General features: G+C 43.5%; 1 long non-coding RNA gene across 1 annotated transcript in view; it reads left to right on the top strand.

Annotated features, from left to right (window-relative positions):
- The window catches only part of LOC121294036, a 55,720-nt gene extending 30,529 nt beyond the window's left edge, over window positions 1-25,191 (top strand). Inside the window, exons 2-3 of the long non-coding RNA XR_005946682.1 lie at window positions 24,710-24,778; window positions 25,152-25,191. This is a non-coding gene — a long non-coding RNA (uncharacterized LOC121294036). The remainder of the gene's footprint in view (window positions 1-24,709; window positions 24,779-25,151) is intronic.
- Window positions 25,192-26,186: the final 995 nt, after the last annotated feature.

Raw genomic sequence — 26,186 nt, 5'->3', positions numbered from 1 at the left:
AGTAATGATCAGATCAAAAATATTAAATATCAGCAAAATTTATTCCTGATTTTGGAGACAACTGCACAGCCAATTATTTTTATATTATTCAACTACACACTATTCCACATAAAAATACTTTCCTTTTTATCTTTTCCATCAATTTAAACCCTTCTCCTTCCTCCCCTGAAGAATTAACTTCCTACTTGGCTACAGTCATCCTTCACAATCTCTTTTAAATATTCACATGCAAGCTTTTTACAGTGACTGTGAGCAGAATATTAAATCAGTGACGGTACCTTATTGTTAAAATAAAAAACAAAAAACTGCGGATGCTGGAAATCCAAAACAAAAAATAAAAAATACCTGGAAAAACTCAACAGGTCTGGCAGCATCGGCGGAGAAGAGTACAGTTGACGTTTCAAGTCCTCTTGACCCTTCAACAGAACTAAATAAAAGTAAAAGAGGGGTGAAATATAAGCTGGTTTAAATGGTGGGGTGGGGGGGGCGGGGGTGATGGTGGTGGGGAGAGAGAAGGAGGGGGGTGATTGTTGGGACAAGCGAGCAGTGGTAGAAGGAGATAACCAAAACATGTCAGACAAAAGAACAAAGAGTGTTGCAGGTGGTGATATTATCTAAAAGCATGTGCTAATTAAGAATGGATAGCAGGACGAGCAAGGTACAGTGGGGGTGGGGTGAAATAAGACTAAAAGGGCGTAAAAGGTATGGATAAATGATCAGTGGAATACATTAAAAATAATAGAAATAGGTGGGAAAAGAAAAATCTATATAAATTATTTGAAAAAACAAAAAGGAGGGGGAAGAAACGGAAAGGGGGTGGGGATGGAGGAGGGCGTTCAAGATCTAAAGTTGTCGAATTCAATATTCAGTCCAGAAGGCTGTAAAGTGCCTAGTCGGAAGATGAGGTGTTGTTCCTCCAGTTTGCGTTGAGCTTCACTGGAACAATGCAGCAAGCCAAGGACAGACATGTGGGCAAGAGAGCAGGGTGTAGTGTTAAAATGGCAAGTGACAGGGAGGTCTGGCTGATGCTTGCGGACAGACCGCAGGTGTTCTGCAAAGCGGTCACCCAGTCTGCGTTTGGTCTCTCCAATGTAGAGGAAACCGCACTGGGAGCAATGAATGCAGTAGACTAAGTTGAAGGAAATGCAAGTGAAATGCTGCTTCGCTTGAAAGGAGTATTTGGGCCCTTGGATGATAAGGAGAGAGGAAGTGAAGGGGCAGGTGTTGCATATCTTGCGTTTGCATGGAGAGGTGCCGTAGGAGGGGATTGAGGAGTAGGGGCTGATGGAGGAGTGGACCAGGGTGTCCCGGAGGGAACGATCCCTACGGAATGCCGCCGGGGTGGGTGAAGGCAAGATGTGTTTGGTGGTGGCAGCATGCTGGAGTTAGCGGAAATGGCGGAGGATGATCCTTTGAATGCGGAGGCTGGTGGGGTGATAAGTGAGGACAAGGGGGACCCTATCATGTTTCTGGGAGGGAGGAGAAGGTGTAAGGGTGGATGCGCGGGAGATGGGCTGGACACAGTTGAGGGCCCTGTCAACTACTGTGGGTGGAAATCCTCGGTTAAGGAAGAAGGAGGACATGTCAGAGCAACTGTTTTTGAAGGTAGCATCATCAGAACAGATGCGACAGAGGCGAAGGAACTGAGAAAATGGGATGGAGTCCTTACAGGAAGCGGGGTGTGAGGAGCTGTAGTCAAGGTAGCTGTGAGAGTCGGTAGGCTTGTAATGGATATTGGTGGACAGTCTATCACCAGAAATTGAGACAGAGAGGTCAAGGAAGGGAAGGGAAGTGTCAGAGATGGACCATGTGAAAATGATGGACGGGTGGAGATTGGAAGCAAAATTAATAAATTTTTCCAAGTCCCGACGAGAGCATGAAGCAGCACCGAAGTAATCATCGGGAGGGGTCCGGAGTAGTACTAGAACAAGGAATGTTCCACATACCCCATAAAGAGACAGACATAGCTGGGGACCATGGACCATAACCCCACCTCTGAACATCAAGCCATTGTTTCCAAGTCTGACACTGACCTCATCTCCTTCCAACCTGATAGTCGCCCAACCTCGGACGGCCCGCTTCTACCTCCTACTCAAAATCCATAAACAGGACAGTCCCAGAAGACCGATCGTGTCAGCCTGTTCCTGCCCCATGGAACTCATTTCTCGCTATCTTGATGCCTTTCTCTCTCCCCTTGTCCAGTCCCTTCCCACCCACATCCGTGATTCCTCTGACACCTTATGTCACATCAACAATTTCCAGTTCCCTGGCCCCAACTGCCTCCTCTTCACCATGGACGTCCAATCCCTCTACACCTCCATCCCCCACCGGGATGGTCTGAGGGCTCTCAGCTTCTTCCTCGAACAGAGGCCCGAACAATCCCCAGCCACCACTACTCTTCTCCGTCTGGCTGAACTTGTTCTCACACTGAACAATTTCTCCTTCAACTCCCCTCACTTCCTCCAAATAAAAGGTGCGGCTATAGGTACCCGCATGGGCCCCAGCTATGCCTGTCTCTTTATGGGGTATGTGGAACATTCCTTGTTCCAGTCCTACTCCGGCCCCCTCCCATAACTCTTTCTCCGGTGCATCGATGATTACTTCGGTGCTGCTTCATGCTCTTGTCGGGACCTGGAAAAATTTATTAATTTTGCTTCCAATCTCCACCCCACTATCATTTTCACATGGTCCAACTCTGACACTTCCCTTCCCTTCCTTGACCTCTCTGTCTCAATTTCTGTTGATAGACTGTCCACCAATATCCATTACAAGCCTACCGACTCCCACAGCTACCTTGACTACACCCCGCTTCCTGCAAGGACTCCATCCCATTCTCTCAGTTCCTTTGCCTCCGTCGCATCTGTTCTGATGATGCTACCTTCAAAAACAGTTGCTCTGACATGTCCTCCTTCTTCCTTAACCGAGGCTTTTCACCCACAATAGTTGACAGGGCCCTCAACCGTGTCCAGCACATCTCCCGCGCATCCGCCCTCATGCCTTCTCCTCCCTCTCAGAAACATGATAGGGTCCCCCTTGTCCTCACTTATCACCCCACCAGCCTCCACATTCAAAGGATCATCCTCCGCCATTTCAGCCAACTCCAGCATGATGCCACCACCAAACACATCTTGCCTTCACTCCCCCGGTGGCATTCCGTAGGGATCATTCCCTCCAGGACACCCTGGTCCACTCCTCCATCACCCCCTACTCCCCAACACCCTCCTATGGCACCTCCCCATGCAAACGCAAGATATGCAACACCTGCCCCTTCACTTCCTCTCTTCTCACCATCCAAGGGCCCAAATAGTCCTTTCAAGTGAAGCAGCATTTCACTTGCATTTCCTTCAACTGCATTCGTTGCTCCCAGTGCAGTTTCCTCTACATTGGAGAGACCAAACGCAGACTGAGTGACCGCTTTGCAGAACACCTTCGGTCTGTCCGCAAGCATCACCCAAACCTCCCTGTCGCTTGCCATTTTAACACTCCACCCTGCTCTCTTGCCCACATGTCTGTCCATGGCCTGCTGCATTGTTCCAGTGAAGCTCAACGCAAACTGAAGGAACAGCACCTCATCTTCCGACTAGGCACTTTACAGCCTGAATATTGAGTTCAACAATTTTAGATCTTAAACTCCCTCCTCCATCCCCACCCCCTTTCCGTTTCTTCCCCTCCTTTTTGCTTTTTTGTTTATATAGATTTTTCTTTTCCCACCTATTTCCATTATTTTTAATGTATTCCACCAATCATTTATCCATACCTTTTATGCCCTTTTGGTCTTATTTCACTGCACCCCCACAGTACCTTGCTCATCCTGCTATCCTTTCTTAATTAGCACATTCTTTTAGATAATCTCACCACCTTCAACACCTCTTTGTTCTTTTGTCTGTGACATCTTTTGGTTATCTCCTCCTATCACTGCTCGCTTGTCCCAATAATCACCCCCACCCCTTCTTTCTCCCCCCCCCCCCAACCCCACTTAAACCAGCTTATATTTCATCCTTCTCCTATTTTTACTTAATTCTGTTGAAGGGACATGAGGACTCGAAACGTCAACTGTACTCTTCTCCGCCAATGCTGCCAGACCGGCTGAGTTTTTCCAGGTATTTTTTAATTTTTGTTTAAGGTACCTTATTTTGACCCATTATTCAAGATCTACACAAATTCACTTGAATAGTCATCGAATAATGGTCAGGATCATGAACCATGCTGATATATTTGATCCCTAATTCAGGGGCATTGAGGGCAATGATTACAACCCAACCAGGTCTTGCTAATTCAGTGCAACCTGGAAAGCAAATCAGGCACTTTCCTGATGTCTATAGTTCATTTACTTACCAGGTAAACTTCATGAGCCCTCAGAGAGCTTTGTCCATGTTGCTTAATTACAGCTGTCCTTGTTTGCTTGCGCACTAATTGGTGCAGCATTTAGTAGTAGAAGATAATAAAGTCAGTAATTTTTCAATCCATGTCCAAATTCCCACTGTTAGCTGCACACATTTATCATATTTCCTAAACCCTTTGAGTAATCGAACACTGTCCTATTATAAGAACGACTGTTGCTTCCAAATATTTCTTTGGTGGTAACAGTTTGGGGGTAATTTTCAACTGGAGTATAAAACTGGCCTTTATTTTTTCAGTGGAAAGGAAGGTCAGACATATTCTGTAATGGGCACCCATTAAAGCAAATGTATGGCTGTTTTATCATGTGACCTGTTTCAAGTCTAAAGTCCTTCTCCAAATAAGGTGGGTGTCTACGTTGATTATACATCCTGTGTTGTGGCTTTCATACCTTGAGAGTTTGAGTCAGCCAGAGTCTTTGTATCTGAATGACCCAATCAATTTGTAAAGTCATTGGGTGGAATTGTCTGCTGCTGTTTGCAACGGACGTCATAGCGGGCAGGAACAGAAATATAAGCAGATCACAAAAATTGGTCTTATGACGTCGTTTGTGATTGCTCACTCCACCTGTCAATGGGAGGCTGTGTTTCCCACCATTGCACGTTGGGAACCGATTTTCAATACTTTAGCATCTCATGATAAGCCATGCTTGCTGGAATCATCGCCACACATTGGATCATCCAGGTATGTCGGCGTGATTGCATAAGCGATGTGCAGCTGGCGAGCTGCACTTCGCTTGGGACATCAAGGTTGGTTTGCCTAGCCTGCTTCGGGCAGCACTTGCAGTCATCAGCACAAGGCTTCGCAGGCAGCACCACATCGTTTTTAATGGGGTTCATGGGCAGGTCTCTACCTACCAGACCAACCGTAAGGTGGGAGCGGCTTTTAAGCCAAGCAGCTTGACTCTGATTGGTCAAGGCATTGCCTTGAGGCACGAACCAGCGAATGGCTATCACTTATTTTGTTTACATGCTTTTTCTGCCTGCACAGGATCAGAGTCAATCTGCTTAGCTTAAAATTTCAAACAATGCTTAGCAGTTAACTGTCAGTCACCATTAACTGGTGCATTCTCCATGGCAACACCTCTGCCAATCAAAGTTCACTTGCCAACCAATCAGCACTCTTTTCTCATACAGTATAAAGTTGTTGCTTCTCCCTGATATTGGTATTTTTGCAATTGTCCTGATGAGTACAAGTCAGAAAGCTACAAAAAAATATCTTTTTTCAGCAATTTCAATCCCCCTTTCTTTCAAAAATCATGCAAAAAATAAGACACAAAGTGCTGAATTTTCCCCACCGAGGCAGAAACAAGAGTTGGAACTGTTTTCAGGTCCCAAACCCGCCTCCAGTGGGAAACTGATCAAAGCCAAGATTTTCACTTGGGTGAGATCTTAATTGACCTGGAGACAGGTTCCCTGTCCAATTAAAGGCAGCTGACCAGCTCTCAAAGCTGAAGAACCAACGAGAAGCCTTTCAGCTTCAGAGAAGCACCTGGCTGCAGTTAAGTAACCGGGAGGACTCTTTAACAAGAATGTGCTCTCTCAGCCACTTTTTAAAACTTTAATTTAAAAATACAGAAAGCAGACAGGCCACCACAGTGGTGGTGGAGGGGCCCTCTACAGGAGATCCTATGGCTGTGCCCCTATCCAGGCATCAAGAAGGGCTGTGAGCCTTCCTGCAGTGCCTGTTGCTGGATGCCAACCTCCAGGCAGTTGATCTGCCCTTTGTCGCATTGCAAAGCTGGAGGCCACCTGGAAAATCACAGTCAGCCTCCATGACCTACCTTTAACAGGGCTGTCAAAGATTGTGATGGTGGGCAGCCTTCAAATACCCCAAACCCACGATAGCCAAAATAGTCTCCATCGGGAACAGTGTTGGATAGCCAATTGGATAATCATTTGCAGGCTCCTTCCAGCGCAATTCCAGATGCCAGTGAGGAGCAAAATTTCAGCCCAAAGTCCCTTTAGATGACTGAGCACATAGGGCTAGATTCTCATCTTCAAGTTGGGCAGTGGAAATCAGGAAAATTCTCCATAAGGACGGGATTTTCATTGCGTGGATGGGGGTGAGTGAGGGGAGGGGGGCAGCTATGAGGTAGCCAGGCCAGCCAACCTGGGAAAAAAGTTTGGAGGCAGCCATAGGGGCTGTCAGGTGCCGGGCAGGCTGTTTAAAAGGCCAACCTTAGTGCTGTAGGACATTGACCCTGTTAGAATAAAAACAGAAAGTCCTCCAGCCCTCAGACCTCACACCCCCTCAGCTTCCAACACTTCCCATGCCACATCATGCTCTCCACCTACCCCCTATGGCCCCTCCTGCCCCCATGCCAAGCTATGCCCCCAAACAACTCCAATGGCCTCTCGTGCTCTCATTCTGAGCTATGGTTCTTCTATACCCATTCCTATACATAGTATAAGAACAATGGATGCTTCAAGAATGCATTATGAGGCTTGGCTGAGAGCCCAGAAATCCATTTGCCAGTTGGGGCAACTAAGCCCCAGAGAAAATATTGCTTGAGTGACAGCTCTGGCTCTCTGAAAGATGCTGTCAATTTCACAATGTTTATTTACACATGATAAAGAGATTTCAAGTGCTTGCAGTTTCAGCTATGATACTTTAAAGGGTCTGGATGATTGGCATTTTTATTGGGCTGTAGCAAAAGGAATTTTTTTGTATGAAAGTGGAAAGTTATCAATGAATGACTTTTTAAAAGTGTTTATTATATACCCTACTGTCACTATAGGATTCATTGCTTCTATACAATGTATAGTGGGTGAGTGGGTATGGAAGTGCCATAGCTTGGCTTGGGGGGGTGGGGACATAAGGGCCATGGGGGGTGGGTGAGGAGGCATACCTTAGCATAGGAGCATGAGAGACCATGGGGGTGGAGGGGGGGTGGGAGTTGGAGGATCTTATCTTGGCATGGGGAGCATGAGGAGGACATTTTGAACTTACCTTTCAAAAGGTTCCATCAGACAGACAATGGTTTATGACATATCTGAGGTGCCATGAATCATGACTCTTTGAAAAGCTGGGCTGACTCCATGAAAATTGCAGGGGACTAGGAAATGCCTGTCCCTGCAATGGAGCCAGACAGTTTGGGAATGCAGGGTGCGGGTTTGTGACACAAGCCAGCCCACACCTGTAACAGTTGAAAGGACCACAGCCAGCTTCTGATTTCCTCGGTCACTTCCATGCACACCCGTTTGTTTGCAGAGTCTGTTCTCTTCCTCCTGTCTTTGGGAAAGTTTACTTTACTGAAATCCCTCTCATCCTGAAGAAAGACCTCCAGATAAGAATGAGATGCTTAGAGAGCAGCCTACCCAGGTCTCCTCTCCATTCCTATACTGCAGTCTCAAAGATCCATGCATAATTGAGCATTTCTGATCCCTGCCACAGCCCCTTTAACTAGAAATCCTTCCTTTGAAACACCCAGCACATGGTCCCACACAACTTCTCTAATTGGTTGGGGTACCCAAAGTGGGATGCTGATGCCATGGCTCAATTAAGCAACCAAGGCAAGGCCCATTCTTTCACCATTTGGGTTCCTGACCCGCTACTGATCCCATTGCTTTGGCAGGGGCTACGAGTTGAAAATTCTGCCCGAAAACCGGAAACCCTGGGAATGGGATTGGGAATCCCAGAATCTGGACTCACTAGCCATTTTTAAAGGGCTGCTGACTCATCCCGGTTTGGTGAAAATTCAGCCCATGGTGACAGCAGTAAGATGCTTGCTTCGAAAGGACTTAACTTACTTTTAACAGAAATAAAGTGTGGGCTAACCTTTAAAAAAAAAAGCACAGTACAAACTTATTTTTAAGTAGAACATGTTTATGGCTAAAGCAAAATAGGTTATATTTAGTTTTAAGCTAACAGAGTAAACATACAAGAACATTTGGTATGTAAGTTTTTTCCTTAATCCTTGGGACTTTATTTGTACAGCTACGGCCTTATTCTTCTGTCTCATCTACAGACTGCGGCCCTTACTATTAAAACAGCAGCACCAGATAATTAGACAGGCCTGGAGGCCAAATTCCACCAGATGAGGAATCCAGAGGAAATGGTTTTCTTTCATGTTCAGAACCTCCTCCTTCCTTGAAGTTCCTTGCCAAACATAGATTTATGCTTCCAGCTCAAAAACCTAGAGACTCACTATTTTGCTTCAGTCTCCCATGAATGAAAAATGTGCTGCAAAAACCAATTTAGTTTGATGACATGAAAGACCCCAAAAAATGATGTATAGAAGCATGACCTGAATCAAAAGTGATGTTTAATATTTGGTAGCCACTAACTAATGGTTATTACTGATTTCACAATGGAATATTGTTATCTCTTATAGAATTGTTTTGCTCTCAATTATGTTCACATTTCTGTCGTCCACCTCCCTCAATGCTTTCCTCCTTCAACTAGAGGATTAGCTGTTTACGCTGATGGACCTTTTGATAACAGTCAATGTCATTCTTTATCTTTTGGTAGAAGAGCTTTGTGGGCAGGATAGATGTCGGGGTGGGTTTGTTCCCTGTAACACTCGATTACCATAATGTACTCTTCTAACAAATTCAAAGCGGCAAAGTTCACCTGCTGAGAATTGGTGGGGTTTCAGGGCCCGATTTTTAACTCTGTGTAAGTGAATGGGGGGAGTTTTATCTGCCCCAGGGAGGCAGGCTTGGATGTGTGTGAGAGGAGTTAAATCTCCCAAAAGCGATGTCATGTTGCTGGGATTTGGACATCACCTGTCGCCTTTCCGGTTTCACCTTCGTGGACTTGAAGGTAAATGGGGAACCCTCCCCTGGGACTATCAGCAAGGTAATCCTTCATTTCAAGTTAACCCTTCATTTTGGCTTTTAACAACTAGCAGTCTTATTTGCTGAGCTATCAGCACTCAGCAAGGTCAAGCAGGCAAGTACACAATGGGAAGAGCTTCTTCAGTGAAACTGACAGGGTGGGAAGCCTTTGATCAGTTATGAAACTGAAGAGCTCCAGCCATGGTCAGGTGAGAGGCTGCTGAATTCACTTCATCTGTCTTGCATGTCACACACCTTCTGCTGCACTTTCCTGCTGCCAGCCTTCACCTTGACATGGGAGCAGCTTATGCAATTCCACCTTGCACCTCTGATAAAGAACCAAAGAAACATTGGCACTACCGCCAAAATCAGCAGCAGCACCAGTTGCCTTCTCTTCAGCCACATACTAGTCTACAGGACAGAGGGGATGGATACAGAGATTTAGCTTCAAGGAGGCAAAATCCCCCCCTAACAAAGGGCCTACAGGCTGAGAATCAGCTCTCTCGAGATGTGTGAGTGCCAGTGTTTCAGGGTCTCAGATATTCACAGCAGATCATTACTGAACCTGCAACATTCTGGAACAAGAACTCGTCCCCAGTGGGTCAGATGGGTAAGCATTGCTAGTGGCCAAAGGGTTCCTGTCACTGGACTGTCACCACCCTTGCCTCCCAGCTCCACCTGAGTTCCTGCATTTCCCAAGATTGTGTGCTCTCTTCTCCTGAAAGAAGAGAAAGCAGAGAGTTATGAGTGTTATAAATGCCTTGTGTGGATGGAAGGGAAGGACAACATTTGTGGAGGGTGGCTGTGAGGCCTGCGTGTGAGAACACAATAGGGTGAGTCTAAATATTTTTCCTGATTGGCACAGGCCTGCTGTACAATTATTTTCTATATGGCTCCTGCTCTAAGTAATGGAGCAGTACAGATAGGATCTTTCAAGGAATTTCTGCTCTAAAGTCTGGGCCTGTTTGAAGTTTGATGGTTATAAGGAGTTGACACCTTCCACTTTACTTTGCCCCACCCATTTTCTGGGCTAAGTGTTAAGGACTGAACTTAACATATTTAAATTCAGTGCCAGTGGTATTCAAGTAATTTAGCACAAAAAAACTCCCGGAGGCAGATTAATGCAGACCTCTGCCGTAGCCGATAAAAATGTGGACAGGTTCATGTAAAAGACTCTGAAGTACTTTTACGCAAATGGTGTACAGGAGATGTCAAAAGTGCAGCTCTGTCCCCATCAACTACTCTCATAAATATAAATAAGTTTATGCATCATAAGCCCTCAAAAACATGGGCCTGCAAATCTCCAGTTGGATTAAGGCTGCCTATTAAAGAAAAATAAAGGAGGGAAGCCGTGTTGTGTGAATGCCTGTTATTTTTTTCCATTTAAAATTTGGAACTGAAATTCAATGTTCTTGGCAAAGCGATGTGCTGGGCGAATGTGAACATTTTTCTACAGGTGTGTCACAGACGTGTAATCTGCTTAAAATTTTCTTAATGATTTAATAACATTCTTTTTAAATTTCAGATTTGTTTTATCAAGGATGATAGTAATTTTCTGGTTGAAAACTCTGGCTCTCTTATTTCATCTTTGTGAAATGGACCCTTTATATAGTAAACATGAAAAATGTTCTTCCTAACTTGCTTTGTCTACTTCAGGTATCCCTTGAGAGTAAATGGTGTCCTGGATAGAATCTTGCTTTCTTCCTCCTATGAAGATATCTGAAGAAAGTGAACAAAGAACTCTCTAATCTTACTGTTCTGAGGGGAGTCATAGCCATATCCAGCCTTCCCACTGGCCATAGAATCAGGATATTGATTGCCACCGACCTGTGACCAGACAAAACTTGTACTTTGGATCTGATGAGCCAAGTCTGCAAGGTGTAGGTGTGTGGAACATAAGCAAAGATTATTACATCATTACACTAGTGGAAGTTTACTAAACTTATACCTGAATAGGCAGGTTGTCTCATGAGGAAAGATTGAAACATGCAAGGTCCTGAGGGGTATTGACAGGGTGGATATGGAAAGGATGTTTCCTCTTGTGGTACAATCTAGAAATAGCGGTCACTGTTTAAAAATAATGGGTCACCCATTTAAGACAGAGACGAGGAGAATACTTTTCTCTCAGAGGATCGTGAGTCTTTGGAACTCTTCCTTTGGAAGCAGAGCCTTTGAATATTTTTTTAAGGCAGAGCTAGATAGATTCTTGATAAGCAAGGGGGTGAAAGGTTATTGGGGTTAGGGGAAGTTGAGGTTACAATCAGATCAGCCATGATCTTATTGAATGGTGAAGTAGGCTTGAGGGGCCGAGTGGCCTACTTCTGCTGCCAATGTGTATGCTTGTATGTTCATATCTGTCACTTGGTCCAGGCATCGTTGAGAAACCCACTCTGACATTGCCTTATAGGAAATCATTAGACTCTGCCAGCAATGCTTGTCAACTGCTATACATTTTGAGCGAAGCTTTGCAGTGCTTTCAATGCTTGAATACAATCTTTTTATAGCAGGATCCTGAGATCATTGCTCAAATTTTCTTCTCCTGAGGCTGACATTCCCTTAGCCACCACTGGAACAACTTTGTCCACTTCCACTACCTCTGGCTTCCTTCTTGTTGCATGTGAAAAGGTAAATGGTGTGGGCATTCTTGCTGGCCATCCATTCTGTTGAGGGTCTTATCATTGGATTATGTTATCTCTCTGCTCCTTCTTATCTGCTTCCACTTCACAATGGAGAAATAAAATGGTTTGATGCTAGCTGTTGTTTTCTTACATTAGTGCTTATGGAAGTGTCTTCCCAGAGTATGAATATCAGAAAATGGAAATCAGCTTGGATTGTCTGAATGTTAGTGTGCATTGTCAACCCTGGGTGGAGGATGTCCATGCAATCCCTCCTGTCTGTTTTCTTCACTGACTCAGCTGAGTGGGATTCCAGTATCTCAACTGATTCCTTCTTCTGCTGGAATTATAATGGCCACATATCTCTTATTATTCCTTTGATAGTGTTATGGCAGGAGGGAGAGAAGCTGAACTTCTTTATCCTCTCCCTGTCTGTCCACAAGCAGAAGTGTTTTTGAATTATTTTTAAAGTAGGCTGTGACGTGTTTCCCCAAACCCTCAGTTTGTATGATTTAATTTACCAATAACTCGCAGCAAACTCATGTTACAATTAACTCAGAATGTTAGTTGGCTCACATTTAAACCTGAGGTGGAATTGTTTGCAACTTCACACATACACAGTGCACACACACACACTCACACACATACACACACACATATATATATAGTAAGGGGGGATAGAAAAGAGGAAGATTTACAGTTTTGGGCAACAACAATAAAAGAACCACAGAAATGACTACTAGTTCACCTAATTTTCAAAGTCTGAGAAGTCAAAGTCAAGAGGGCGTTTCCTTCATGGCGGGGATGAGTCCAGACAAGTTTCTGATTGGAGACAACAACGCGAAAGTCCTTGAAACAAATGATGCTGCAGCACAGTGGGCTTTCTACGTTTAGACAGCTTGGCAGGCGATGATCAGAGGAATTTAAAGTCAAACAGTTTATAAGGAGTTGAGAAATGATGGCCAACTGCATGGTCAGCTGGGAGCTGGCATTCTTCCTGGGCTGGTGTTAAAGCAGCAGTCTGAGGGTTTCTCAGTTTTCAAAGAAATAAAGAGATTTCAAAATGGTCACTCAAGTCATGTGACCTTCTTTTGCCACAATGATGTCAGAAGGGACTGGCTTTGGTTTCAGAAGTGATAATATCCCAGCCATTAACTTTTGAAAGAATTACCATCTATATTGAGGTTCATGTTTGGAAGCTATTGTCTCAGCAGACCCCCTGACTCTGCTAGAGTGGTAAGCTTATCAAGATGCAAATTACATCCATTGTCCCCTCAATGGCTCACCTTTGAAATAGACCTGGGTGGTCCCAGGTGTGCGATGGGTCTGTTAACAACTCTGCAGGAATAACAATTTTCGATCTGTGAGTCCCCTGGCTTTGTGATTATAATGTCCTTACAATTGGTTGTGAGATTCCATGACGATGTAAACAGGATTCTTTTGTTCTTGTAATTCCTGTTGGTAGCTTCCAGAACAAAGGGCCAATCCTGTGGTCATGTAATTTGTAGCAGCCATCTTTTTGGTTCAGCAGAAAGTTCATTTTAAAAATAGCAACAACAAAAAATGTTTATATATATACAGTTTTGGATTTTGTTGCCTTATTGACATAATAGCTTGGACTTCCCATAATTTATGTGCAATCTTCTCCTTTATGATAACATAATGATTGTTACTTTGAATCATGGATGAGTTTTTTTGACAACTACTGGAGAATTTGTATCAATTGTCTTATGGGATCCCTGTAGAAAAAATGTTTCTTCAAATGGTATGCAGAATTCTCCAAGGCTATAATGTAATTGTTCCATGTGGAGGATTCAATACAGTTCAATTAATTCACTTATATATACATACTTAAGTTGGTTATTGTACTTTTTGAGCTAATATTGTTCTGTTTATAAAATTTAAAATATTGATGAATAGTAATCTGTTGCAATCACATTTACCTTTGCTGACATTGCAAGATCATTGAATTTCTTCCTGCACTGGAGGAGCCTCCTGGAAGTTAGGTAGTCAGTGCCTATACCATCTCTTACTGGGTGATCCTGAGTTGTGTATGACTTGTTCTCATCTCCTTATTCCAGCACTCCCGTGTTTACTTTCTATTAGAAAATTATTGATATTACTTGCTGAGAGGTTTGAGGCTCTTTTCTTACTTGTTCCTCTTAGAACCATGCATTCATCCTACTGCCTGCATTTTTAAAATTCTTTCTTGGGACATGGACATTGCTGTCTAGGCCAGCATTTATATTGCCCATTCCTAATTGCCCTTGAGAAGATGGTGGTGAGCCGCCTTCTAGAATCGCTGCAGTCAATGTGGCGTAGGTACACCCACAGTGCTGTTAGGGAGGGAGTTCCAGGATTTTGACCCAGCAACAGTGAAGGAATGATGACATAGTTCCAAATCAGGATGGTGTGTGGCTTGGAAGGGAAATTGTAGGTGGTGGTATTTCCATGCATCTGTTGCCACTGTCCTTCTAGGTGGTAGAGGTCACAGGTTTAAAAGGGGCTGTTTGAGGAACTTTGGTGAGTGCTGTAGTGCATCTTGTAGATGGCACATGCTGAAGCCAATGTATGTGGGTGGTGGAAGGACTGAATGTTTAACCTAGTGGATCAGCTGCCAATCAAACGGACTGCTTTGTCCTGGATGATGTCAAGCTTTTTGAATGCTGTTGGAGCTGCACTCATCCAGGCAAGTAGAGAGTATTCCATCACACTCCTGACTTGTGCCTTGTAGATGATGCACTGGCTTTGGGGAGTCAGGAGGTGAGTTACTCCCTCCAGAATTCACAGCTTCTGACTTGCTCTTGTAGCAACAGTATTTATATGGCTGGTCTAGTTCAGTTTCTGATGTTGATAGGGGGTTACCATTTCTGCTTTAATGACAGTCCATCTTGAAAAATGACAGTCGCAGCCTTAAATTGCTTAATCCAATACTTTGTGACCACATATCTTCCAGATCTCTCAGTATAAATGACCTATGGCTGGGGAGAATTTACATCTTTGTCCCACACAGCAACATTCTAATTCACTGACTGTGAGATTTCTGATGAAGTTAGTATTGGGCTCATGGGCAAGTGCAGGTCCTGCCCGAACATATGAAATTCAGGGCAGACCATTGGGACTCAGAATTTCAGGACCAACAATGTTATTGGATAATATGCTGGACTGGATTGTGCTACTGTAATGTTGAGGACAGATCAGGCTAAATGGGCTACAGGAGATTAATACTGGAGTCCAAGTTTTCAAATTGTGGGCCAAGGTGTAAAAATTCAGCCCATTCAAATGCCTGGGGCTGAATTTTCCCTCTGGGGTGGGAAACAGAAGTCAGGGCTGTTTCCAGGTCTTGAACTGCACCAGCTCCTCAATGGGAAACAATGACTGTGGGATTTTCATGGAGACGCCCCCTTGTTGGCAATGGAGACAGGTTCCCTGTCCAATTAACAGTCGCAGGCAGGCCCTAGAAGCTACAGGGTCAATCAGAGGCCTTCCAGCTTGAGAGAAGCAGCACGCTGCAGTAAAGGGCAAATAACTAAGAGGGCGCTTCAACATGGAAGTACCCTCTCCCCAACCCCTTAAAAGCTGTAAGTAAAGAAGAGAAAAAGCAGCCAAGGAAAGACTGTGGAGATAATGGGCGATCTCTACAGGGCAGCCTTTGACTGTACCCACATCAAGGCAGTTGGAGCCTTCCTAGAGTGCTGCCCCACTTCTGACCTTTCCCCCCTCCCCCACCCCGGCATACTGTTGGGGGCTCACCTCCATGGCAGTTAAACTGCCCCTCACAATGCTTTTGAAAACTAGAGGCTGACTAGAAAACCCCACTTATTCTCCTTTAACTATGGCTAACAAGGCTCTTAATTAGTCTAACTTCCCACCACTTTGTGGGGCTGGTAGCACTGCCAGCCCGGGACCTGCCTTGGACAAAATGGCCAACACCAGGAACATGGTCAGGAAAACAGCATGATGGCCGGGTAGTCTCAGGCCCACCCACTTCCTTCACTGACCTCGGGGGTGCCCAAATATTCAGCCCTGATTTGCCCATAATCTGCTATCTAATCACTCATATTTTGGTGATATTATTTAAAAATAAAGGTATATAATGCAAAGTTGGCTTTGCAGTGCTGAACAACATTGTTTTTGATGTCGCACAAATAGGGAACCGTTGAGAAATCCTTCCCCTTTTCACGCATTTTAAATTCAATGTATTTTCCTAAAGACATAATGTAAGAATAATTATGTCATCAGGTTCGTGAGTTCCCTGTAAAGGATTCAACATGCAGCTCGAACCTAAATAGAACATACGCTCTGTCAATATTTGGACACCTAAGATGCTATACAGATCTATGCAGTTGTAGGTTGATACTTTAGATATCACAATATAAGGTAGCTGAAAGAATGTTGTGACAAAATATGAATAAACATTTTCTTGAGTTCTGTTAACTTTTATGGCATATTTCAGTGTTTGTACATGGCATGATAATTTTAAAATGGAAGTTTACCATTCTTCTTGTGAAATTCTCATACTGTAATTAAACATTGAAGAGGAACAATCACTGTACTGCAATATCATAGGTCAAAGTCTTCTTGAAGGACTCCATTTCAAACACAGGGGAATCATTCAAATCTCGTTTTTATAATTCTTCGAGATTTGTTTCATTTCAAAATCACTATTGCTTTTTTTACTTAGTAACCGACTGAATGGAATAAACTTAGTCTCTGCCTGTGACACACTACCAGATGGACATGATAATGTATGACCCTGGAGAATAACTGTTTTGGTTTGCATGAAGCTTATTGGTGGTGTAGATTAAAGGAAGATATATTTAAACCGTTGTATATGCCCCAGCTCACTTATCCAGGATGTTGTGCATTTCCATGCACGCCTTTGTGAGCTTAATATTCCTTCTGCTGAAATTTGGAGGGATGAAATGTAACAGCTTCTTTCGTTACATCAACGTATTTTAAAGACCAATTTATTAAATGCTCACTGTGTTAAAAAACAGTTCACTTGAAAAATTTAGGTTACTTTTAATACAGCAATTTAAGAAAAAGAACAGAATTACATTTGTTTGTTATTTTTTTCTCAGAATTCTACTGGGTTAGTCAGAGGTAACCTATCCTTTAGAAACCTGTGCTGATTGATCTTTGTTAATTCATGGCCAGAATTTTACGTTCGGTATGTCCGACATGCATGAGCGTAATATGATGCGTGATGACATCGGGTGTGCGTCCTGATGTCATCACGCGCTCGCACGCTATTTTGTTCAGCAGGCGGGTGCCAGAGGCGGCTGCGTGCCCGCCGATAATTGAAAGGCCTATTAAGGCCATTAATGAACTAATTAACTTCAAATTTACACTGCCTGTCCAACCTAATGGTCGGCAGGCAGGCGAAAAGGCCAAGCGGTCTTTACATTTTTTAGAAAACCTCACCCATGAACGGGATGAGGTTTCCTAAAGCTAACACAAATTAAATAAAAACTTTCTTTTGACATTAAAAACATGTCCCATCTCATGTGACACAATCACATGAGAGCTCATGTTTCGTTAAAATTTTATTGTCTTTAATAATTTTTTTTAAAAGAGCTTCAATCTCCCTGAGGCAGCTCCGTGCCCCAGGGAGATTGAGGCACTCTTTCGCACGAACTGCACATGAGGCCCAGCTCTCCCTCCTCCCCCTGCCCGCACAGGTAGTGCTCAGCGCTGCCACTCGTGATCCATGCAGGGCGGGCCTTAATTGGCCCGCCCATGTGAAATCGCGGAGCGGAGCCGATCGCAGGTGCCAGTCAGCTGCCCTACCGCCCCTGCCCGCTTCCGCTGAGCCCGCCCGACGAGGGGAACATTCTGGCCCAAGTTTCTCCAAGTGCTTAGTGACTTCAGTTCATTTTATTGGTTATGGTAGTGAGCCACCAACTGAAATAAGACTAATTGCCTATAACTTCCTGGCTTACCACTGTCTTCTTTTTGGAAGAAGGGTGTTGTGTTTTCCAGTCCGATGGCACAAATTGTCCTTTGCACGGAATTTTGCTCATTTATAGTCCGAGTCTTTTCTATGTCTTCCCTAACATCCCACAGGACCCTCAATGTTAACTATCAGTTCCCAGTGATTTGTTCAGCTAAAGTTTGATTAAATTGTTTCACATATTTTGTCCTTAAACAGAAAGCTCCAGGAATCACTGTTGGTGACTCTATGGGTGGAATTTTTCATCCCCGCTGGTGTCGGGTGTGTTGGGTGGCATGAACAGACAGTGTCGATAGAAGGCCAAAATCGGTTTCACGACATCGTGAAGCCAGCTTGCGATCGTCCACTCAGTCCATCGATGGGGGGTCATGTCTCCCGCCATCAGAATTCGGGAACCTCAATGTAATACATCTGCATATGTACTTCAGGGCTAAAGAAGAGTCATAACGACTCGAAACATTAACTCTGTTTCTCTCTCCACAGATGTTGCCAGACCTGCTGGGTTTTTCCAGCTTTTTCTAGTTTTATATCAGATTTCCAGCAACTGCAATATTTTCCTTTTAAGCTCTTACTAATATGACTACAAAAGCTACTTTTGGATAGTTTTGCCTGACATTCCCTCTTAAACTTTCTAATCTCCCTAGGTTTTATACTGTCCTACTTTTCACTTTTATTATCTGCATGTAAGTTAACTGCTTAATTTTTTTTTACATTTAACTTTGGTCTATTCTCCCAGTCATCCATGGAAGCACAACCTTCAACGCATTCCCTTAATTGTTTATTGGAAAATATTTGACTTGCACAATTTCTGTTTCTTAGGGCAGGCTTTTACGTTTTGCAGGCAGGCACATGCCCAACCCAATCGGGTGTAAAATAGCACGCGATGACGGGCGAGCGCCCCAATGTTAACGCACACTCGCATGATATTTCGGTCGGAGGACACACGCGAGAGTCAGCAGCACGCCTGCCAACATTTAAGAGTCCTATTAAGGCCTTTAATCAATTAAGTAAAAGCTATTTTTCGCTGACCGGGCAGGCGAATAGGCCAGGCGGTCTTTGGATTTTTTAGGAAAACTCATCCACGGGTGAGATGAGGTTTCCAACATTAATTTAAGAAAACATTTTTTGACATAATTTTTATTACATTTACATGTCATGTGAGTGAGTCTTATGTGGGGACATGTTTTTCACATTTTCGGAGTCTTTATTTTTGATTTTAATGTTCTTCAGCTCCCTGCCTTCAGGGGGCTTTCAGTGTGCGCGCTCCCCTGCGCATGCGTAGACTCTAGTGACTGCACATCTCCCGCCCCCACCCCGGCAGTGCTGAGCTTCCCAGCGTGCCTTTCATGCTGGCTGCCCATTAATTGGCTTGCCAGCGTGAAATCGCAGTCGGGGACCAATTGCGGGTGGTTAACCATTTCACGGCCCTCCCCGGGCCTGCCCACCATGCCCAACTGACGACCTGAAAATCCTGCCCTTACTTATATAATTTATATGACTCTTTGCCAATCTTGCCTTCCATTTAATCTTGGAATGGTTGCTTTTTATTTTGCTATAATTTACTTCTTCAAAATTCTATTCTATTCCCCTATTCTATTTTTAACCTGGACCTAGTTGAATTGTTTCCTTACTTTTGGCTTCTGCTCCCAGACCAGGTCAAGTATTGCTTCCTTCCTATTTCGCATAGCAATATCTTTACTGAGATAATAGTCCTAAGCACATTGAAAAATCCTCCCAGCTTCCTAAAAATATTTCCCCTCAGGCAATTTATTTTGGATAAAATCTGCAATTTTAACTTGATTATTGATGCATGATTGATTAATTTATCTACAAATCTCATCCTTTAATTCCTTCCTACTGTTGGGTAATCTTTAATTGTTACAGTTGTGAGGTTTATAAGATGTTTTGAAACAATGGCCGGAACTTTCCAGTCCCCCTGCATCCCCGCCCCCCCAAACCAGCCCCCCCACAACACCCCCCCCTCCACCACAGCGTGTTCCCAGTGGGCCGGTGAGCCATTGAAATCTCCGTTCACATCGGTGGCACCGGAAGAACCCACCAGCATAAGGGGCTAGAAAATTCTGGCCAGCGTCTTTAATTTAAGGGGCTTGCAGCAAATTTACACTAATAAGGTAAAATTAAGGTGGTCATGTGAGCTGTCCTGAAGTCTGCCTGACATCAAACCTGGGCAGTTTAATTGCTAGGGATTAAAGTTTTGCTGGGAAGCAGGTGCAAGGTACTTACAATTAAAGACAATGGCAACAGCTTGTGTGCTAACAGTGGATAGATTGTGAGTCTCCAAAGTCCCAGAAAAGTGTTGAGAATGTCAGGTTGTAATGAATTGCGCTTTAAACCATCCATTTAGTGGCAAGATGAAAGAGCTTTGTGTTCTCAAAGATAGCTAATTAGCATTTCTACCTGGATCCAAGGCCTATATGATTCACATTGCCATGGAAATGGGCTTTAAGAGGGGAAGGGTTTCTAAGGTATCCTTGAAAGTTCATAGACAAGTCAATTTAGCTAGAGTCTGGGAGAAAGAGAGAACAGCTAAAGGCTGAAAGTCACTATCGTTCAATGTAGAAGAATATGGTTGGGAGGTCATGTTTGGATTGGAAAGACCAAATTAAAAGAAGGCTGGAAAATTTGTCTAGCTTTAACTAAGGGGAGAAGCTTCCTAGAAAACTCACATTGTGAAAGTGAGTTTTGGAGGGAAAAGTTTCCAGGCTGGGAAAGGAAAAGGTTAGAAACTGAAAACAGGTGCTACTCGGCCCAATCTAACCCTCATTGTAGGTTGTGTGAATAAGAGCAGGAAATTACAAAGGGACACCAAGTGAGTGGGAAAGCCTATGGCAATTGAAGTTTGATGTAAGGAAGCGTGATGTCATCTACTTTCAGTCTGAGAAAAAAACTCAAAATATTTCCTTTGTGGGAGATGCCAAGGGCTGTGAAATATTGGCATCTATGTACCGAAATCCCTAATAACCAGTGCACAAATAAAAAACATAATCAAAAAGGTGAATGGAACCTTGGCCTTCATCACCAATGAGATTTGAATTCGAAGGAAATAAATTATGCTTCAGTTGTACAAAAATATGGTCAGAACCCATCTGGAGTACGGCATTCAGATTTGGGCACCATACCTCAGGAAAGATGTATTGACCTTGGAGGGAGTACAGCACAAATTTAGCAGAAGGGTGGCTAAATGGAGGTGGGGTGCGGATCAGCCATGATAATAATAGAATGGTGGAATAGACTTGAGGGACTGAATGGCCTACTTCTGTTCCATTGACATAGAGCAGGAGGGGAAGGAACAGAATTTGAAGGAGCATTAGGGAAAAGTTCTTGGAGAACAAAATTGAACAGTGATGAAATAGAGACTAGCAAAGGTCTTTTACATTGTTATCAATTGTAATGTGAAGTGAGCATTTCAATTCAATGGTCTAATGCTGTTATGCTTGCATAATCATATTGATCTGTTTGATAAGAATGAATATTTGCTACAGTGGCCATTTATAGTGATATTGACATACCTTTAATATATTGCAATCCAATAATTTATATTTAGAATATTGTCCACCTCATACTTTTTGTGTTGATTTTCAGGGCCTGGAACTTCCTCTGTAGGTGCATTCCAATAGTTAGAGCTGAAACTGCATCCAATATTTCCTTTATTTTGCCAATGTCATTTTGCACCCAAGCATTGTTTTAATCTCATTAAAACGAGACCCACTTTGAAATTCACTGCCAATGTATACCCTGCTGCTCTATTGGGAAGGAGAACTTCTTCTAAGAGACTGCAAATACCAACATGCGACCTGCCAAGATAGTCTGAGCCCCTAAGGCACTAGTGAGCAGCCATGTCAAGAGAGCTGATTCTCTGCATGAAGACTTTGTGATGGGGGGCGTCTTATTTCCTTTCAGTTTGATCTTGGCATCCACTCCATCTGCTCTGTAGAAGAGTGTGCAGTTGAGGCAAAGACAGTTAATGCTGCTGCTAGAGTTGCTCCTTTTGCTGCTGGAGCTGTTGGTGGTGTGACTTCTGCTCTTGTCCATCAGTGGAAGTGGAAGATGTAGCTGCATAAGCTGTTCTCATACCATTGTGAAGTCTGGCAATAAGGAAGTGCAACTGAAGGCGAGTGATGTTCTAAACAGGTGAAGTGCCTTCCAAAAGGCTTGTAATCGACTATCAAGCAGTGCTAGGACTATCTGAGAGAACAAGTGCTTGACTAGCAGCCTGTAACCTCACCATGCCTGGAGCTCTTCGACTTCACTGATCAAAGCCTTCCTAGCCTGTCAGTTTCACAAAGAAGTTCTTCCTACGATGCACTCACTTTAGTGATTCTGGTGAGAGGCAGACACAGAGTGGAAGCTGTACACTGTTGGGACAGAAGGTAATCATTGTTAGAAAGGATCTTAATTGTCTTTTTAATTATCTTCCTGCCAGACCACCAGGGTTTGTCACAGGACTCAGGACGCACCCCAGGAAAAGTTCGAAGAGGACGGGAAGACATTGGGATCCCAACTCAACCTCATTTTCCAGAACTTTCCTACTCTGTATGCACTGGAACCCACTTCCACTTGGTTGGGAAAATTCTGCCCAAATAGTTTAGATTTACATGAACAGCTACCACAGATTTGCAAGACTACAGTGTTACTGTCTAAATATGCCTCTGTTTCCCTGCATTGAAACATTTATTCATTGAAACCTATGGGTCAATATTTAGATCACTGAGTTATACATAATCCTTCCTCAACATTGACATCAAAATGAATCTGTCCACAATCTGTACAATGGCTTTCTTTTTTGGTTAAATTATGATGTCATATGGGTGACATAGGCTCCAAACTAAAATGAGAGAATTTTGCTGTTTTAATGGAATATGGCACAATCTCATTATTTTTTTTCTTTCAGAGTCCAATCTCCAGTGTTGTATTGACATGTGCAGTGTTTCACCATCAGTCCCAAGTCTGCATCGAGTTAGTTAATCTTAGCCAAAGCAGTAATAAAGGCACTACAATTGATTCCAGGCCCCTGGACTAGAGAGAGGAAAAATCAACTGGAGCTCCTGCTCCTGATTACTATCCAGTGACCTGTGCAGGAAAGTGCACATTTGTGGATGTTTGATGAGGCAGAATTGTGCTCAGTTATGAGGGCTCCACAGTTTAATAGCCTGTTAAGATTCACTGTTGCGACATATATACAAAGAAATGGGCATTTCGGTGAGATTTTCAACACCCATGGTGTTAACCCAGCAGGAGTTGACACTTTCAGGAGCAGTGAGAAGTACTGGGGCAAGTCAGAGCTGATGCTCTCAAATTTTAAGATAGGTTCCAGCTTGGCTCAGATCAACCGAAAATTTCAAAATTTGAATTGGCTTGGCCTTTGACTATCTGAAGCTTTATTCATCCTTAATTGAAGGCACGTTTTGAGTATCTCATCTGCCATCTTCTTGTCAGGGCAAATTAATTTGAATAAAATAAGGCCAAGGCATCTCAACAGTGACTTGACTCTGGCTAATTTGGTCATAGCACATTGCTGGTTGCTGGTCATAGCATCTTGGCCATAACCATGCCCTTGAGCCAAAAATCAAGCAAATATTTTCTATTGATTTCAATATGACTTTTTATCCCTCCAAATAAAGGATTTTCAAACATTAACTCTTTTTGCTATGCCTGATGAAATTACTAACAGCTGCTAACCATCACATTTAAAACCAGATTGCTTGGTTTCCCAATAAAATCAACACCAAATGGTGTCCTGTCAATTCTTTGTGCTTCTGCACTGTTAGCAACCTACGCATAGCAGTTGTGTCCTGGGAAGCAGTTCAGATGCCAAGTTTCCAATCAGTAACTATGAAGATTTGCTCATTGAATGTGAAATTGCATTTCCTATTAGTAACTAAAAAATCTAACATTTTTAATATCGTGAAATCTGAGACGGAACAGGAACATGTAATCAAGTTTATTGTAATTGTTAAAAGTTATAGTGCTGTAAATGATCATGTTTCCTGATTATCTATGGATGTGCATAATGCTTTAGAAAAGAAAATGCTGTTCCTAAATTTCCATCTTATATTCTATGAGTGATTTATTACTCCTGGCAGGGAATCCAAAATCTCTCATAATGTTCCCCTCGGCAATGTCCTCCTATAAACAAGTGTGTAATGTGTATAAAATGAATGATTTCAAACTGGGGTCCACAGACTCTGTGGGCTTTACAAGGAGATCTGAGGGGCTCCCCTGAGTAATCAGAATTCAGGTCATCCGACCTTTCTGTGAACATATCTGCATTGTTATTTAATCTATATTACTCTTCTAGATTTGATGGATTCCCAGTATATTACAGCATATACATTGACGTTGTCATATTGAAACTGAAAATTTTATAATCGAGATTCATGGATTTTTGTTAGGCAATCGACTAAAGATTACCAAAGTAAGGCAGATAGATGAAGTTAACATGCAGGTCAGCCATGATCTAACTGAATGGCCTAACAGTCTCGAGTGCCCTACTCCTGATTCTTCGTTTCCTCCTAGCAATAAAACATTTCTGCAATCGCTTTCTTGGAGTCAGTCCTGGGCTGATAACTCTCTGCTCCCTGGGGTGAAGTTTCTCTGCTTATTGCCTTACCCCATGAACCAGCCAATGGTCGAAGTTCACTGTGTAGTAAATCACGTGCCCAGTCTTTAGTCCTACCAAGCTGTGAGGTTGGAGTCACACCAAATAAGGTAGGTTAAAGAGGTATTGCAGAGACCTGATTTTACTTTTGCATAAGTGAATGGGCTTTGAGTGAAGTAAAACTTGGTCCTAATCAGTCTACAGCACAGAAGAGGGGCAATGCAGTCCAGTTAGTCTATCTTGTCATTTATTGCCCACACAAGCCTCCTCCTGAACGCTCTTCATCTAATCATATTAACATATCTATATTAATTATCAATATGTATTTTCCTTTATGTAGCGAGAGAAATATATTCCATACTGATAGTCTGGCAGCATTGGGATCATCCAGATGTCTGCTGTGTGACAGGTGAGCAAACACCCAAACCCTGGTGCTCCGGGGATGGTATCCATATATTTGTCGGGTTGATGATAGTTTACGATGCACCTACAGTTGTGGAAATCCTGTGGCATTGATATAAAGGATAAAGTGAATGTTGGCAATGGAGTAACTGGATAGTGTTGAAATGATTTTTAATTGGTTTAAAATTTAAGCCGTAATTACTTCCTTTCTGATGTTGATCCAAAGGCATTGACCTCCTGGTTGTTATACTTTGAAAAAGGTTAAGTGAAGCTAGCAGGAAATCACTGTCTTTCTTTCTCATTTTTATCCCTTTTTAATGATGCAACTTGTTCATTAGTAGGCTCCCTAATTGTTTATTTGTGATTTATTGCTGTTTTAGGAACGTAACATTTAAGCTACTGGGTGCAATTGTGACATGCACTTTGAAGTGTAACAGATGTACACGATGCAAGATTTTAATTTGATGGACAGACGGACGCACGGATGGACGGACGCGTGCACGCACGCATACGAGGGACAGAGTTGTAAACAATACAAGTTCTTGACAGAGAATTCCCCAGGCTGGACTTTGTAAAGCACTTTGCACAGATTGTCTACTGACATCCCGTGTCGACCTTTTTGCACTGGTGAAAAATACCGAAGTCCAACAAATTGCTTTCAGGTAATGATAACACATCCAAGGATACGTTATGGGAGAAGTGAGCAGGAGGGATGAAAGAGGTGACGTAGATTGCGGCCAAAAAAAGCTTTGAGGTATCGTTTACGGGTGTGTTAATGAAGTCATTCGAGGAGACAAAGGGCAGAATCTCACGATCCCACCGAGGCAGATTGAAAGGGGAATCCAGAGAAAGGTAGGACTGGAAGGCATCGGGCTGGTGGGCCAGTGAGTTCCCGCCTCTGGCTGACCTTACCTGAGGTGGAGTGGAAACTCAGCATTGGTGGGTAGCCAGTTTGAATACGTAAGTCCCTGTTGTGGGCAGTGTGTGTGTGATGCTGGGAATTTTCTGGCAGTGGACAGCACCCCCCGCCCCCCCAAAGAGGTTAAAGCCTGGCAGGTGCCTTGAGAGACCTGTCAGTGGCTAGCTGAGGGTCCTACGAGGTCTTCTGTATTTAACACCCTACCTCCTCACCCCGGAACAGAATGTACTGGAGGGCAACAGCTGCAGCTGCAGACCCTGTTAAAAAAAAGGAAACGTCTTCAAAGGGCACCTCAAGATGGAGGCATCCTCACATCATCCCCTCCTAGAGTGGCATTGCCCACTTCTGCTTAGGCCTGGAGCATCAGGAACCCACCCACCACCCTTAATTGGATGGCGGATGCTGAGGGGGTCAATTACGTGGCCACCTCTGTAAGATCGCATCAGCTGGTGCACTGCCAGCAAGTGCAAAGTTGGGAGCCACAAATGGCACCAAC

Source organism: Carcharodon carcharias, chromosome 23, assembly GCF_017639515.1.
Source record: "Carcharodon carcharias isolate sCarCar2 chromosome 23, sCarCar2.pri, whole genome shotgun sequence".
In the NCBI taxonomy this organism is placed as follows: Eukaryota; Metazoa; Chordata; class Chondrichthyes; order Lamniformes; family Lamnidae; genus Carcharodon; species Carcharodon carcharias.
Note: the sequence above shows the minus strand (reverse complement) of the source record. Positions and strands in the feature narration are given on the sequence as shown.